The sequence below is a fragment of the Sapajus apella genome, unplaced genomic scaffold (assembly GCF_009761245.1).
Source record: "Sapajus apella isolate SASKATOON/1434 unplaced genomic scaffold, GSC_monkey_1.0 scaffold23, whole genome shotgun sequence".
In the NCBI taxonomy this organism is placed as follows: Eukaryota; Metazoa; Chordata; class Mammalia; order Primates; family Cebidae; genus Sapajus; species Sapajus apella.
In genome coordinates this window covers 22214116-22228515 of record NW_022436963.1, presented here as the reverse complement: position 1 = coordinate 22228515, position 14400 = coordinate 22214116, and the positions used below count along the sequence as shown (strand labels likewise).

The 14400-nt window shown below is 41.8% G+C and overlaps 1 protein-coding gene across 14 annotated transcripts in view; it reads left to right on the top strand.

Moving 5' to 3' along the window:
• The window catches only part of FOXP1 (forkhead box P1), a 632958-nt gene that overhangs the window by 435767 nt on the left and 182791 nt on the right, over positions 1-14400 (top strand). The gene's annotated exons all lie outside the window — the stretch shown is intronic.

Sequence of the window (14400 nt, the reverse complement as noted above, 5' to 3'; positions counted from 1 at the left end):
CTGTTTCACATGTCGAGTTTTCACTGATTTCAAGAAAGAATGTGTGCATGGAGTTATGCAGAATACAGTATCCTGAATGAGGGCTGAATGTTCTGCACTAGAAGTGAACATATCAAGTCTTTGTAACTAAGAATGTGATGTTAGATTGTAGCTGAGGGAAAAAAAAAAACCACAAATGGCTTGGGTCGTCTCTAAATCATGGGTCTGCCAGATGAAGAAAAGTTAGATGTTGCTTTCAAATAGCACTAATGATTTCTTTCAATGTTGTTTAGCATGAGTGGTCATTGCAAAGAGCTACAACCACTGTACTGCCCAGTATGGTGGCCACTGGTCCCATGTGGCACTTGAGCCCTTGAAATATGAGTAGTCTACATGGAGACATGGAAAATACAAACTGGATTTTAAAGACTTAGTAGACAGTATTTTGAAAGAGCAAAATATCTCATTGACAATTTTATGTTGATTACATGTACACTGATTTTGTAACATTTTACCATTTTTAAGCGCAGCTACTAAAAATTTAAAATTCTGTATGTTGCTTACATTATATTCCTTTTGGATGGCACTATACTAAAGGCATAAATGTAAGATTGTGTTTCAGAGGGAACCCGTTTGTATGTATTTTCTAGGCCTTCTCTTTGGTTCACTGAGTTACCTTTAAAAATACATGTCATGATATAGACAAGGACTTTGGACTGAAACACACCTGAGTTTCAATCTCAATTCTTTGTTTGTGGCTTGCCTCCCAGCATCTTACATTCTCTGACACTTAAGTTCCTTCACTGTGTAAAAGAATTAAAACCTTTCTGACCTCACTGTGGTTAGGCAAGAGATAATGCAGTGATTTTTCCAGTAATAACATGAGACATTTTATTACTATAATTAAATGATTGTATTTTCCCCAGATTGACAAATTCAGATTTTCTATTTTGAAATCTTATTGCAAATGTTAAGAAAAAAACAACCACCCTTTGGCTCCTGTTACGTCTTCCAGCTACTAGTAATGGAACTGTGACAGCTAATGTCCCCTGAGAGCCGTGGGGAACCAGGCAGTGCTGTTTGCAGGAATTGTCTTACTCTATCCTCACAACAACCCCAAAAGGAAAAACCTATTCTTATATCCATTTAATCGTTGCAGTGACTGAGGCACTGCAAGGTTAGGTGACTTGCCCAAGGTCACACAGCTAGTCATTGAACCTGGGCAGCCAGTCTCTAGAGCCGTGTTCTTTGCCTTCACCCAGTATTGTCCACCAGTGAGAAGACAGAACCAAAGAACCAACAGCCGAGGAATCATGCCTTCCATGGACATCTGTTCTTGTGATTTGACAGTGTATATGTGAGATACTTCATCTTAGAATGTTTTTTCTAGTTGATACAATAGGCTTAAATATGTCATGGTTTTGGAGTTTTCCTTGAAGAATACATTGATTCCCAGGCACATTATAGTCTGGATCAGTCTCAAGAAATTCCAGGATAGAGGAGGAAGAAGTTTTAGTGATCAGTTGTGCAGCATGGTGACCGCAGTTAATTATACTGTATTATATATTTCAAAATTACTGAAAGAGGAGATTTAAAATGTTCTCACCACACCCCCACACAGAAAAAATAAGTAGGTGAGGTGATAGATATATTAATTAGCTTGATTTAGTATTTCTCAAAACATCACATTATACTTCATACAATTAGTATTAGTCAATTGCAAAAAAAAAAAAAAAAAGAATGCATAGAGGAAAAACAAAATTCCATAGAGTTATATGGGAATAAATGGATTATACACTATCTAGACCACAGTAAATGTTTGCTTTGTGTTTGAGGGCCTTCTGTCAATTGTCTATAATCACTATGGACTTAGTATGTTACACGTCATAATGCGTATAGTAGGGGCTCAATAAATGTTATTGATTAATGTTTATTGCAGTACCTCTGAAAACACACCTTTAGAAAGGAAAGTATACAGTATTTACAATTTACTGTCATTTTTTTCCATTAGGTTTTCTGACTCTTGATATGGATGGGCTATCTCATCAGGTATGATTGTCTCTGAGAAGAATTTCCTTTGATCAGAGTGGAGCTTTGAGTGGATTTATTTTGTTAAGCTGGAATCCACCTCTTTAGGTTAATGTGACATACCTACACCCCAGCACATACAACAGGGTCATTCTATGATGTGTATCTTCAGTTGTCATTCCATGTTTAACCAAGCGGATTCGAAGGCATTGATGTATTAATAGCTTTTTTTTTTTTTTTCAAGTATGGTACTAATTCTTAGGTGGGGTCAAGATGATTGCAGGGGGTAGTGGGGACAGTCTGTGGTCAAAGTTCAAAGCCTTCCAGTCATTTCAGAAAGCTGAAATGTGCTTGGTGCTGGACTAGAATCATTAGAAGGAAATATCTGCAGACCTGGAAAAGTCCCTGGAGAATACTTAATTCAAGAATAAAGGTTTGGATTGATGAGGGCTAAAATAAAACTTGGCAGCGACAGCATTCTAGTAACTTTTAGCCACTTCTCCCCATTCCACTGGGGTATTCCTGCTGGTGTATTCACCAGCCTATCTCTGCTCCTGAGAGCCCTGCAGGAGGTGGCTGGGTTGGGAGACACAGGTGTGTGGGAGGCGCCTTCAGCAAGCACCGTACCATTGCGCCTTTAACTGGTCGGTAAACACAAAGCAGGATGTGCTTATCTGAATAGTGACAACAGTTGCAAGCATTCAGTCACAAAGTTCAGCATTCTGGCTTTAGACGGGCCAGCATGGGGCTCTGGAAGCTGGTGACTTGGGAGTGCCTGCCATGTGCATGGGTGGGGAAAGGGACGGAAAGTTTGGCAAGGAGTTGCTGAGTTATTAGGCAAAGACTCTGTAAGTGCGTCAGAAGGGAGAGCCAGCTCAGAACCTTTCCACTCCACCCTTTTTTGTTGTTGTTGGAGATAGGTAAACTGAGGCCAGTGAACAGGAATATGTATTTGAATAATACCAAAAGGTAATTTCTATCACTGTCACTTGTGTGCCAGCCCCTGGGTTCACTGCCTGCTGAGTGTTATCTCTTTCTCCCTTTTATTTATTTATTTTTTGAGACAGAGCCTGGCTCTGTCACCCAGGCTGGAGTGCAGTGGTGCGATCTCGGCTCACTGCAGCCTGTGCCTCCCAGGTTCAAGTGATTCTCCTGCCTCAGCATCCAGAGTAGCTGGGATTATAGGCTCATGCCACCACGCCTGGCTAATTTTTTGTATTTTTAGTAGAGATGGGGTTTCACTGTGTTAGCCAGGATGTTCTGGATCTCCTGACTTAATGATCCACCTGCCTCGGTCTCCCAAAGTGCTGGGATTACAGGCATGAGCCATCGTGCCTGGCCTGTGTTATCTCTCTTAATCTTTGCCACAGCTCTGTGGGTTAAGCACTGGTGTTATACCCATTTTTCAGACAAAGAAACAGAGTCTCAGAGAGTCAGGTTACTTCCTCAAGGTCATAGAACTAGTAAGTCACAGAGCCAAGGCACAGGAGCAGGTCTATCTGTCAGAACCACAGCTGCCCCCCACACTGTGGCCTCCTCTGCAAAGTGGTCTCAGGTGGAGCTCAGCCCACCTCTGGGGGAAACCAGTCCTATACTATACAAGGTTTCACAGGTGTTATTTCATTTTCCATTGCTGTGTAATAAATTACCACAAATGTAATAGCTTCAAACAATGCATATCTGTCATCCCACAGTTCTGTGGAGGCCAGGCCTGGTTTTCCTGAGTCCTCTGCTCAGAGTCTCACAAATCTGTACTCAGGGGGTCAGCCTGATTATGGTCTCACCTGAGGCTTGGGATCTCTTTCCAAACTCATCTGGTGGAATTCAGTTCATGCAGGTAGAGCACTGAGGCCTCGAGCTCGTGGAGACCTCCCACTGTTTCCTGTGTGTGGTCCTCTCACAAACACAGCCCTTCTCTTCTTCCAACCCAACCAAAGAATCTCTGTTTTCAGGAACAGCCTCCAACCCTCTTTGAAAGGGCTCACCTAATTAGGCCAGCCCCACAGAGGAAAAGCTCTCTTTTGATTAATTCAGAGTCAACTGAATAGGGACGTTACACCTGCAAAATCTCTTTTGCCACACAACATAACGTAATCAAAAGAACATATTCCAGCCCATTCACGGATCCTGCCCTTACTCAAGGGAAGCCCATAATACAAGCATATGGTCATTAGGGGCCATCTTAGTCACTACTGTTCGTGGATTGTTCCCTGCTTTGCTGGAGGAGAGGAGAGCAGGAGACAGAGCTAAATGTGTTTGTAAAATAGGGCACTGGGAAAAGGTAGGTCTTTCGAGTAGCAGGCTACTTAAGATGCCTAGTGGATCTTAATGTCAAATTCTGTTGACAGGTTTTCCATGCAAGGTATGACCAAAAAAATACTTGAATTTATTTCATTAACTTTGTGGGAAAAAAAAAAAAGATGTTATAGACATGCATCCTCTCGACTAAAGGGAGTTCATTTTGCTGCACTGTTGGACTTCATGCTTCTGTCTTTCTATCTAGCACATAGATGGCTATATCCCTTGCCCTCAAAATTTTTCTTCTTGTTTCTTCCCAAGTGGTTACTTTTACAAACTCCTTAATAAAACACTAGGAAGGGACACATTTAGTAGTCTTTGAGCAGGCAGACAGATGGGCAGCATTCAGAATCTGTCCCGTTTCCCCACAATCTCAAGTGCTGCCCCAACCCAACCTTGTTCCCACATTGAACTAGGCAGTCTTCCTACCGTGTTATGAATCCTGATGCATGTAGTGAAAGCTGCCAATTTAATTTCTATGGGTGAGAGTCTGGGTTTTGACAAAAGAAGGTCAATAAAAGACAGCATGAATGTCCACTCATGGCATGTACCTTACAAGGGCTTGACTGTATTAATCTCTCAAAGAAGTTTGTGCGCCGTTTAACAGCATTCCCATTTTAAGTTGAGGAGACTGAGACTTAGATGAGTTAAGTAACTTGCTCTTTGTGGTGACAAGGGACGAAGTAGAAATTTACACACACGTGTGGTAGGTGCTGAACCTGGTGCTCTTAAACCAGGAAGGTAAGCAGCTGGAATATTGGTGATCATTTTAAGACTTGGAGCCTACTCTTGACCCCCATATGCCTTCCTTTTCTCTTTCCGGTATTCCAAGTTATCTTACAATCTAGGAAGTTGAAAGATGGAGACATTGCAACTAGCTTCACAGTATCCTGGGGATACAAAAAGAGGTACCCCGTACCGGGGTAGGCAGCACAACACCGCCATGCCAAACTCTTAATGTTGAACTAGAGGAAAACTCTGTTACAAACGATACTTCTAATCTGCTTGTGGTGAAGATTCATAACTGGAAAATAAGCATGTGACAGTTCTTCATTTGAATGTAAACTCATTAATTTAAATTAGAGTGCTTTTTTTTAACAAAGGGGAAATTCTAGCAATAATAAGTAATGACTCTTGTAGAGAATATAAAAAGATGTTAGAAATTTGTGCTTTGGGAAGTTGGAGAATGTTCAGGATTAATTTTCACTCAGAGATCAAAAAGGTCTCGATGAGTAAGATAAGTATCGAGTTTCAGGGTTGTTGTGTTTTTTTTCGCCTCCTGCCAGACTGTCTGAAACTTATCTCAAGTATCATGGTAAAAAGAGAAGTGGCGGATAGACACAAAAATGTAATAGATATATTTTAGGGGTAGAATATGAACTGCCTTTCTAAATGCATATCAGAAGGAGAATTTATTCCAGTTGAGTAGGTTTAATGATATAATTTTACCATATTAAATCATAATTGCTCTTTAAAGGAAAATAGAGATGCATGCATTGCCACTGCCAGGGCATCCCACTCCATCCAAACAGCATCCTCCCTAGTACTTGTTGATTTCACCCTTATCTCATAGCAGAGCCGATCTGTGGCTTTCCTTTGGAAATTGGGTGGAGAGAGAGGAAAAGAAGGAAGAATAGTCTGAGCATCAGAATCTGCGTCAAGCAATTGCCATGGCTTTAGCAAAATCATTTCCTGCTATTAGGCTGCCAAGCTAATGCTTACAAGTGGAGGGCATCTCTGATTTTTGTGGAACCAAATTATTTTTGAGAATTAGACCAGGTATCAGGATGATCCCGATTCCTGGATTAGTCAGGGACTAAAATATTTGCATTGTTATGGATGTTGATAATTATTTTAGCAAATTCTCATGGTTGCTTTTATTGTTAAATGATTTCCAATCCTGTTGCATTACCTTCTCCCCTCCCCATCAAAAAAAGAAAAAGGAGAGGAGAGAGTGAAAGAGAAGAATGAAAACATGCATTGATTGCATATACAGATGAAAACATGTATTGGTTGCATATATGGATGAAAACAAAGTTGAAATCATACATTTAGTTTTAACGGAATCTGATTTTACATCATGAGCTGAATTAGATGGAGATATAATTAATCTATGTATTTATCAGCTATATTTTCCATATCTGCCTTTTTGTAATAGCACACAAAATAATACTGAGCTCATTTGACCGATAAAAGGCATACTTGATACATAAAACAAATATGCCATATTTCATTGGGCCTTCTGTAGGGGCCTTATCTTATAAACCAGTAATAAAGTAAAATGCAGCCAAGCTAGTTAACACATAATGCTTTCTTATCTCATGTCTTTTAAGAGGCATCCCAATTTTAGAGATGTTAAAATGGAACGAATAAACAGTTCACCTTAGACTGTTAAGTACAGTATACAGCATGTTGGTGAGTTATAAAGCATAACGTAATAAACATTGATGCACTCAATCCAAGAACTGTTCATTACTTATAACTTGCCTTTCCTCCCACAGCCCATGCAGACAGGTAGCCCGCCTGCTGACTTTTGAGTTTGTTATTAAACTCTCTTTCCCACTAAACTCAGACTGCCCCAAGAGGAGAGGCTGTCTGTGTTCTCTCCCACTTTGTCTTCAGTGCCTGACACAGAACCTGGCCTAATAATTGCAGGAGAACTATTATTGACTGTACCAGCACATTGTCTGTGGCACAGCCACGTTGTCCTTACCCTTCAAGCTCTGGTTTAAACACCAGTTCCTCTAGGAAATCTTTGACATCCTGAACTGGAACTGCTCTTGCCTACCTTTTGAACTCGCGTAGCAATTTATCTTTACTCCTCGTACTATAGATACACCATCTTCTCTTTTCAATAGAGCGCTTCACCCATGTCTGCCTTCCTGCTAGATTGGCAAAAGCAGGATTTCCGTGTGCTGTAGTTTGGTGACTTGTATTACCTGGGATGATAATAAAAGGTAGCCATAGATTCAATAATGCTTTAAGTGTATTCTCACCAAGTTGTCATAAATGAATGACAGTATTATGTTCCCATTTCACAGATAAACAAACAGACAGGTGCTCATAATCACTTAAGCAATAAGTATATGTCAAAGGAAGAAGACAGTGCTGCACTTAAATTATTTTGCCTTAGCATGGTTCAGTTTTTGCCCGTCATTCAGGATCCTGTGCTTATTCTTGAGTATGAGATTCAGAAATAAATGAGAAAAAATATAATGAAAACAAATAAAATAAATGCACGTTTTCTTTAAAAGTGAGATTGAATAACCTTTTTAAAATGTTTGAGACATTTTTTTTTCTTTTGAGACATTTTTTTTTTCTTTTGAGACGGAGTCTTGCTCTTGTCACCCAGGCTGGAATGCAGTGACATGATCTCGGCTCACTGCAATCTCTGCCTCCCGAGTTCAAGCGATTCTCCTGCCTCAGCCTCCTAAGTAGCTGGGATTACAGGCGCCTGCCACCAGGCCCGGCTAATTTTTGTATTTTTAGTAGAGATGGGGTTTTGCCATGTTGGCCAGCCTGGTCTTGAACTCCTGACCTCAGGCAATCTGCCCACCTCGGCCTCCCAAAGTGCTGGGATTATAGGCATGAGCCACTGCATCTGGCTGATATTTGTATTTTCGTGTTATCTGCCTAATTTTCTATTGGATTTTATTTATTTCCTTATTGATTTATAAGATTTTATGTTCCATAAAAAATAGAATTTATTTCTAGGTTCTGACATGCAAATATTTCTCTAGTGTTTTGGCAATCTTTTGTCTTGCTATGCTGTTTTAGGCATATTCAGTTTTAACATAATTCTATTTATCAAATGTTTCCTTATGGTTCCTGAATTTTTTGTAATTATATTTGAAAACGCATTCCCACTTCTGAGATGACAATAATTTTTTTTTACTATTTTAAAATAAGTGGAGATAAGGGTAGGATCTTGGAAGTACCTTCCTACCTTGCTATGATCATTTATTCATTCATATCTTTAACCAAGACATTGATTTAGCCACTGTTATAGACGAAGATGAACCCAACTAGAAAATGTTCCTGTTTTCAGGGCAGCTACAATCCAGTAGAGAGAGATAAATGCCACACTTGTAAATCAGTAAGCATAATATATATATATATTTTATGATATATGTGATATCTATATGCATATTATAAATATTTAAATTATATTTAATATAAATTGAATTTAATATTTAGTTACATATATTATTACATATATATTTTATAATGTATAGAGAGAGAGAGAAAGAGAGAGAGAGAGAGACAGAGTCTCGTGCTATTGCCCAGCTGGAGTGCAATGGCTCGAACTTGGCTCACTGCAACCTCTGCCTCCCAGGTTCAGGTGGTCCTCCTGCCTCAGCCTCTCCTGCCTCACCTCCCTCCGTGGTGTGCACCTTCCATGGGATTACAGGTGCACACCACCACACCTGGCTAATGTTTTGTATTTTTAGTGGAGATGGGGTTTTACTGTGTTGGCCAGACTGGTCTCGATCTCCTGACCTCGTGATCCACCTGCCATGGCCTCCCAAAGTGCTGGGATTACAGGTGTGAGCCACTGCCCCTAGCCAGCATAATGTTTTTAGTTGGTGAAATTGCTGAGAGGACAGTGGAACAGAATGATTGGGGCTGTTAATGGTGGAGTGGATGTTACCTCTGAGGTGGTCAGAACAGCCAACAGCTCCAGTTTCCAGCTGTGTTCAGATATAAGGAAGGGCATATCTGGCAGAGGGAGCAGCCCTGAGAGGGAAGGGGATGGTGAAGATGTCTATAACAGCAGGTCCATGGCAGTTGTGAAGGTGACATGAGATGAAGGTAGACAGGAAGGTGTGGGCAAGACTTCACTTCTGAAAGCCAGGCTTTGGAATTTGGCTTTGATCCTGAGCACAAAATCCTTTGCAACAAAATGACCCGATGTGCATTTTCAAAAGATCCCTCTGACTGCTATGCAGAGAAGAGATTATAGGGGGCAAGAAGGGAAGCAGAGAGAGGGTTACCTGGGAAAATTGTGCCTACTTGGTACAGAGCCAGAGTACGGTCAGTAAATCCAAGGTTAAACTAAGACCTTTCCAAGTTAGAGGTAGGGCACAGTTGCTGCAGCTGAAATGCCAGGTGATTCAGGCATCCAGAATAAGTGCTAGTTTGAACTTGGAGCACAGAGGGGCTTTGTGTGTGGGACCGTTCACAGGCAAGCTGGACAGGTAGCAGCCTTGCTCACTTGGCGCCAGCAAGTAGAGCAGTGCTCGCTGGTGATGGATGGCTTTACATTGTTCCCCCTGCCGCGCTCAGAGCCGGGAGGAGGGCGCAGCCCCTGGGGACCAGGAGGAGTCTCCAGGCTTCCCTTGCACTTTGTCTTCCGCTCAGTATTTCAGCCAAAATATTAACTCTATGTTCTAGCTGTGTTGCCGCCTCAGAATCTCACCATTGTTAGTTATGCTCTTGTTCACAGTCCTAATGCTGATATTTTTATGCACTTTAAACTCAAAGTGTCTGAATTTCAGGGAAAACGAGACAATTAGAGCAGTTTGTAAAGTATAGTGAAGGTTTTTAAAAGAATTGAAGGTGTGACGACTACATGCAATTTATTATTATAGTGCTCTCTTTTGTGAAGGTCCACAAACAGTTTTTGCTCAAAGAGCGTTTCGTTTTTTATTTTTGTTTTTGCTCTTCATTGTATAAAGTGTTCTTCCCCTTGGGCTTCCCACAATCTCAGGAGACAACAGTATTTCCCTTGAAAATACACAGTGGATTGGCCCTGTGTGTGTGTTTTCCAGGTGTTGGTTTTCCAAGACATTCTCATGAAAAGGACTGGTATTGCTAAGTCATTTTTTAATATAAGGAGGTCCATGTTTGGGCATTGAAATTAATTTCCCTTATCTCGCCATACAAATAGCCACCCTGGCTTCTTTGATTTATTACCTGGGATGGTTCAGTGGCACTAAAAACAGAGGACGGGAAGACATCACCTTTATGTGGCATCATTAGTCACAGCTTTAAAAGCATCACCCTGAAGGGACTGCTTCTCCCAACCTCCCGCATGCCATGACAGCCCCTGTTTGTTCCCTCTCTGCGCTCGAGGCACTGGGCCCGTCCATGGCTTCCGGGTTGCGTTTTTCATTTCCTAGTAAGTTGCTGCTATCTAAACATCCTTTCCATCTTTTCTCCGTAACATGGTGTGAAGAACTTCCAAAACTGCAGATACAATCCCTGATTAAAGACAAGCTACTGACTGTAAGAAAATATTTCAAAATCATGTCTCCAGCAAAGGACTTGTGTACAGAATATATAACGAACCCTCCATACCCGATAATAAAAAAACAAACAAATACTTAGTTTAAAAGGGGGCAACAGACTTGACCGGAAATAAGCACATGAAAAGCCGTTCCACATTGTCAGACATTAGGGAAAGTGCAAATTAAAATTATAGGGAAAGGGAAAGGAAAAAAAATAGGATGAGATACCACTATGTATATGGCTAAAATAATTACTGGTAATACCAAGTGCAGGTGAAGATGTGGAGCAAGTGACCTTCCATGATGCTGGTGGGAGCATAAGGTGATGCTGCCACCTTGGAAAACAGCTGGGCAGTTTCTTTTTTTTGAGCTGGAGTCTCACTCGTTCACCCAGGCTGGAGTGAAGTGGTGCGATCTCAGCTCACTGTACCCTCTGCCCTTGGGTTCAAGGGATTCTCCTGCCTCAGCCTCCTGAGTAGCTGGGATTACAGATGTGTGCCACCAGCCCAGCTAATTTTTGTATTTTTAATAGAGACTTAAAAGAAGCCAGTATCCAAAGATTGCATACCATATGATTCCATACTGTATGATTCCATGAGACAAATCCATTATACAGACTCCATAAGTGGTTGCCCGGGGCCAGGGGTGGTGGGGAGGGTGTCACTACAACAGGGTGGCAAAAGAGAGTTTGGGGGTGATGGAGCCCTTCTGTATCCTGACTGTGCTGGTGATTATACAAATCCATGCGTGTGTTAAGATTCATACTCTATACCCCCCTCCAAAAAGTCAGTCCAAACTGTTGCACATGCTCTACAAAGCCCAGCCTATCTCTTGTGATTCATCCAGTTCCCTCTCAGCCTTCTACACCTTTCTGTCAGGTCCCAAACACTTGTGGTCACTTTTCTTTCGAGACGGAGTCTCACTCTGTCACCCAGGCTGGAGTGCAGTGGCACGATCTTGGTTCACTGCCACCTCCACCTCCTGAGATCAAGTGATTGTCCTGCCTTAGTCTCCCGAGTAGCTGGGATTACAGGCAAGTGCCACCATACCTGGCTAATTTTTGTATTTTTTGTAGAGATGGGGTTTCACCATGTTGGGCAGGCTGGTCTCGAACTCCTGACCTCAGGTGATCTGCCCACCTCAGCCTCCCAAAGTGCTGGGATTATAGGCGTGAGCCACTGTGCCCAATGGGTCACTTTTATTTTCTAGCAGAGCACACTCATACCCAGCCCCTTGCCCAAGAACCTCTCCTGTCCACTCTTCTGGCAGTCCATCTTACCTGCTGAATGAGACGCATCTTCTCAACTCAGGTGTGGAGACTCTAGCATTTGCACTGGGAACTCTGAATAACACCCAGCCCTGGACATTTCATGCCCTTATCAGGGTTCCCATGGCACCACTCTCATTGCCTGTTTATTTGGCTGGCTTGCATGCTGGGTTATACGTTTGGGGAGAGCTAATTCACTGCTCAATCTCCAGCCCTGCAAAAAAGGCCACAGAGAGTTCAGTACATGCACTAGTCAGGATGAGAAGTCTCTGCTCTGAAGGTGGAGTCGGACTTCGTCTTGTTTTTCTTTTGCCTTCTTTTTCTGAGTGCTTTTATCTCTGACCCTCTTGCTGAAATTTCTTACCTTTCATGGCTCTTTTAGCAGGGGAATCTTTGCTCATTTTTCCCAAACTAGTTGTTAAAAAGCAATAAGCCAAGGTTTTAAGACTTGTATACTTTTTTTCCTATTCAAGTAAAAGTAAAATTACGTGGCAAAATCATGAGCATAGAAGGGTTTTCTTTTTCATCAGAGGTTAGATGGGTTTTATAGCGCACTGTGAAAGGCGTTAGTAAAAGCCTTATTATAAACATACTTTTACATGTTTACTTAGCCCCATCTTCCAAATTCCCTTGGAGGGACAACAGATTTTCTAGAAAATAAAAATCAGCTCGTATTCATAGCAGTGGTAAAAGTAATCATCGTAACACTTACATAGTGCGTATAAAGTGCTGGACACTGTCTTAATGTGTACTTTATGCATTTTATTTTATTTTTTATAGAGATGAGATCTTGCAGTGTTGCCCAGGGTAGTCTCTAACTCCTGGGCTCAGGTGATCCTCCTGCCTCAGCCTCCCAAAGTGCTGGAATTACATATGTGAGCCACTGTGCCCAGCCTAATTTATGTATTTTAAATTGCTTACTCCTCACAACAGCCTTAGGAGGTGGTATAATTATTATTTCCATTTTACATGTGAGAAAACTGGGTGCAGTGTGGTTCCATCACTTGTCTAAGGTCAGGAGTGAAGCTAGGGTTCGGACCCAGGCCTCTGCCTTCATCTTCCAGAAGACTGTGCAACAAAGAGGGGAAGGAAGACGAGAGACAGGGTTTTCCTCATGAGGGACCACATGCTGACCTCCTTTCCCTTTTTCCCAGGAAGGTATTCCCACACCCTTTGCATGGGCTGCCAAGAAGATCCACAGTACCTTAGAATGCTTCTTCTCTCTTCTAGCCAAGCATAATTCCATATTTGTGTCATGATCATTATTAGAATAAGTAATTGAAATAATTAGAAAAGGAAGCTAAAAAGGAAAATGGTCCAGGAAAGAATATAAAATAACTTGGATTGTGCTTTACAACTTTCAAACTGTTTTCACTTAGTGTTTTCCCAAGACGTCCCTCACCACCACCCATTATTACTGCCAACCTTTTGCAGATGAGGAAAGTGAGGCCCAGAGAGGAAAGGCTATTGAGCCGCCCGGGGTCACTGTGTTGTTCCTTGTGGGACTAGAATGCAAGCCCTGCCCTGCCCTGCCCTTTCTTTCCTGCCCCCTTATCTCTCTTCCCGCCTCCCTCCCATCTGAGTTCTTATTCATTGAGTAAAAGAAACTCTTTTATAAACCTTAGACTCAGGCAGTGTGATTTAATCTCTTTTTCCGCATGTGTTAGTTTTTGTTGTTGCATAACAAATTGCCACAAATTTACCAGTTTAAACACCTCCTGATTAGCTCATAGTTCTGTAGGTCAGAAGTCCAGGTGCAATGCTACTGGCATCTCTGCTCAGAGAATAGGGAGGCTGCAGTGCAGGTGGTAGCTGCACTGATTCCTTTCCCTGTTGCGAGGCTCTGGGAAAGAATCTGCCCCTAAGCTCATCCAGGTTGTTGGTAGAATCTGTTCCTTTTGGCTGTAGGACTGAGGTTCCTGCTTCCTTGCTGGCTGTCAGCTTGCAGCTGCTCTGAGCGTTTAGTCTACCCACATTTCCTGTCGCATGGTTTCTTCCATGGTGAAGCCAGTGGGGGCGCATCCATCTTTCTTGTACTTCAGAATTTCTGACTTCCTCCGTCTCTGAGCTCTAAACTCCAACTGAAAGGGCTCATGTGATTCCATCATGCCCACTCAGATAATCTCCCTTTCTTCAGGTCAGCTGATTTGGGACCTTAATTACATCTGCAAAAATCCCCTCACATAGCACCTGGATTAGTACATGATTGACTCTCTGGAAGGATGTGAGTTATACCAGGCGTAGGAATGTAAGGGTCACCTGAGAATTCCGCCTACCACATAACATTGCAGCATTAAAAATGGTACACGCTGGCAGGAACCAGGGCCAACTGCAAGGTATTTGTTTTCCAGGGTAATTACATCAATTCCTTAACGTTTTCACAGTTTTTTGTTTTGTTTTGTTTTTGGCCAGCGTGACTCATTTTGTACTTATTAGGTCATTTGATTAAAAACATATTTGTAATCTGTATACTTGTGTTTACCTTAAAAGGGTTGAAGAAGAATGAAGTAGACATAGGATTAGTTGAGCAACACAGTTCTGTTTCACTAACGATTCAGTAAGTTAATTTCTTTTTTTTTTTTTTTTTTTTTTTTTTTT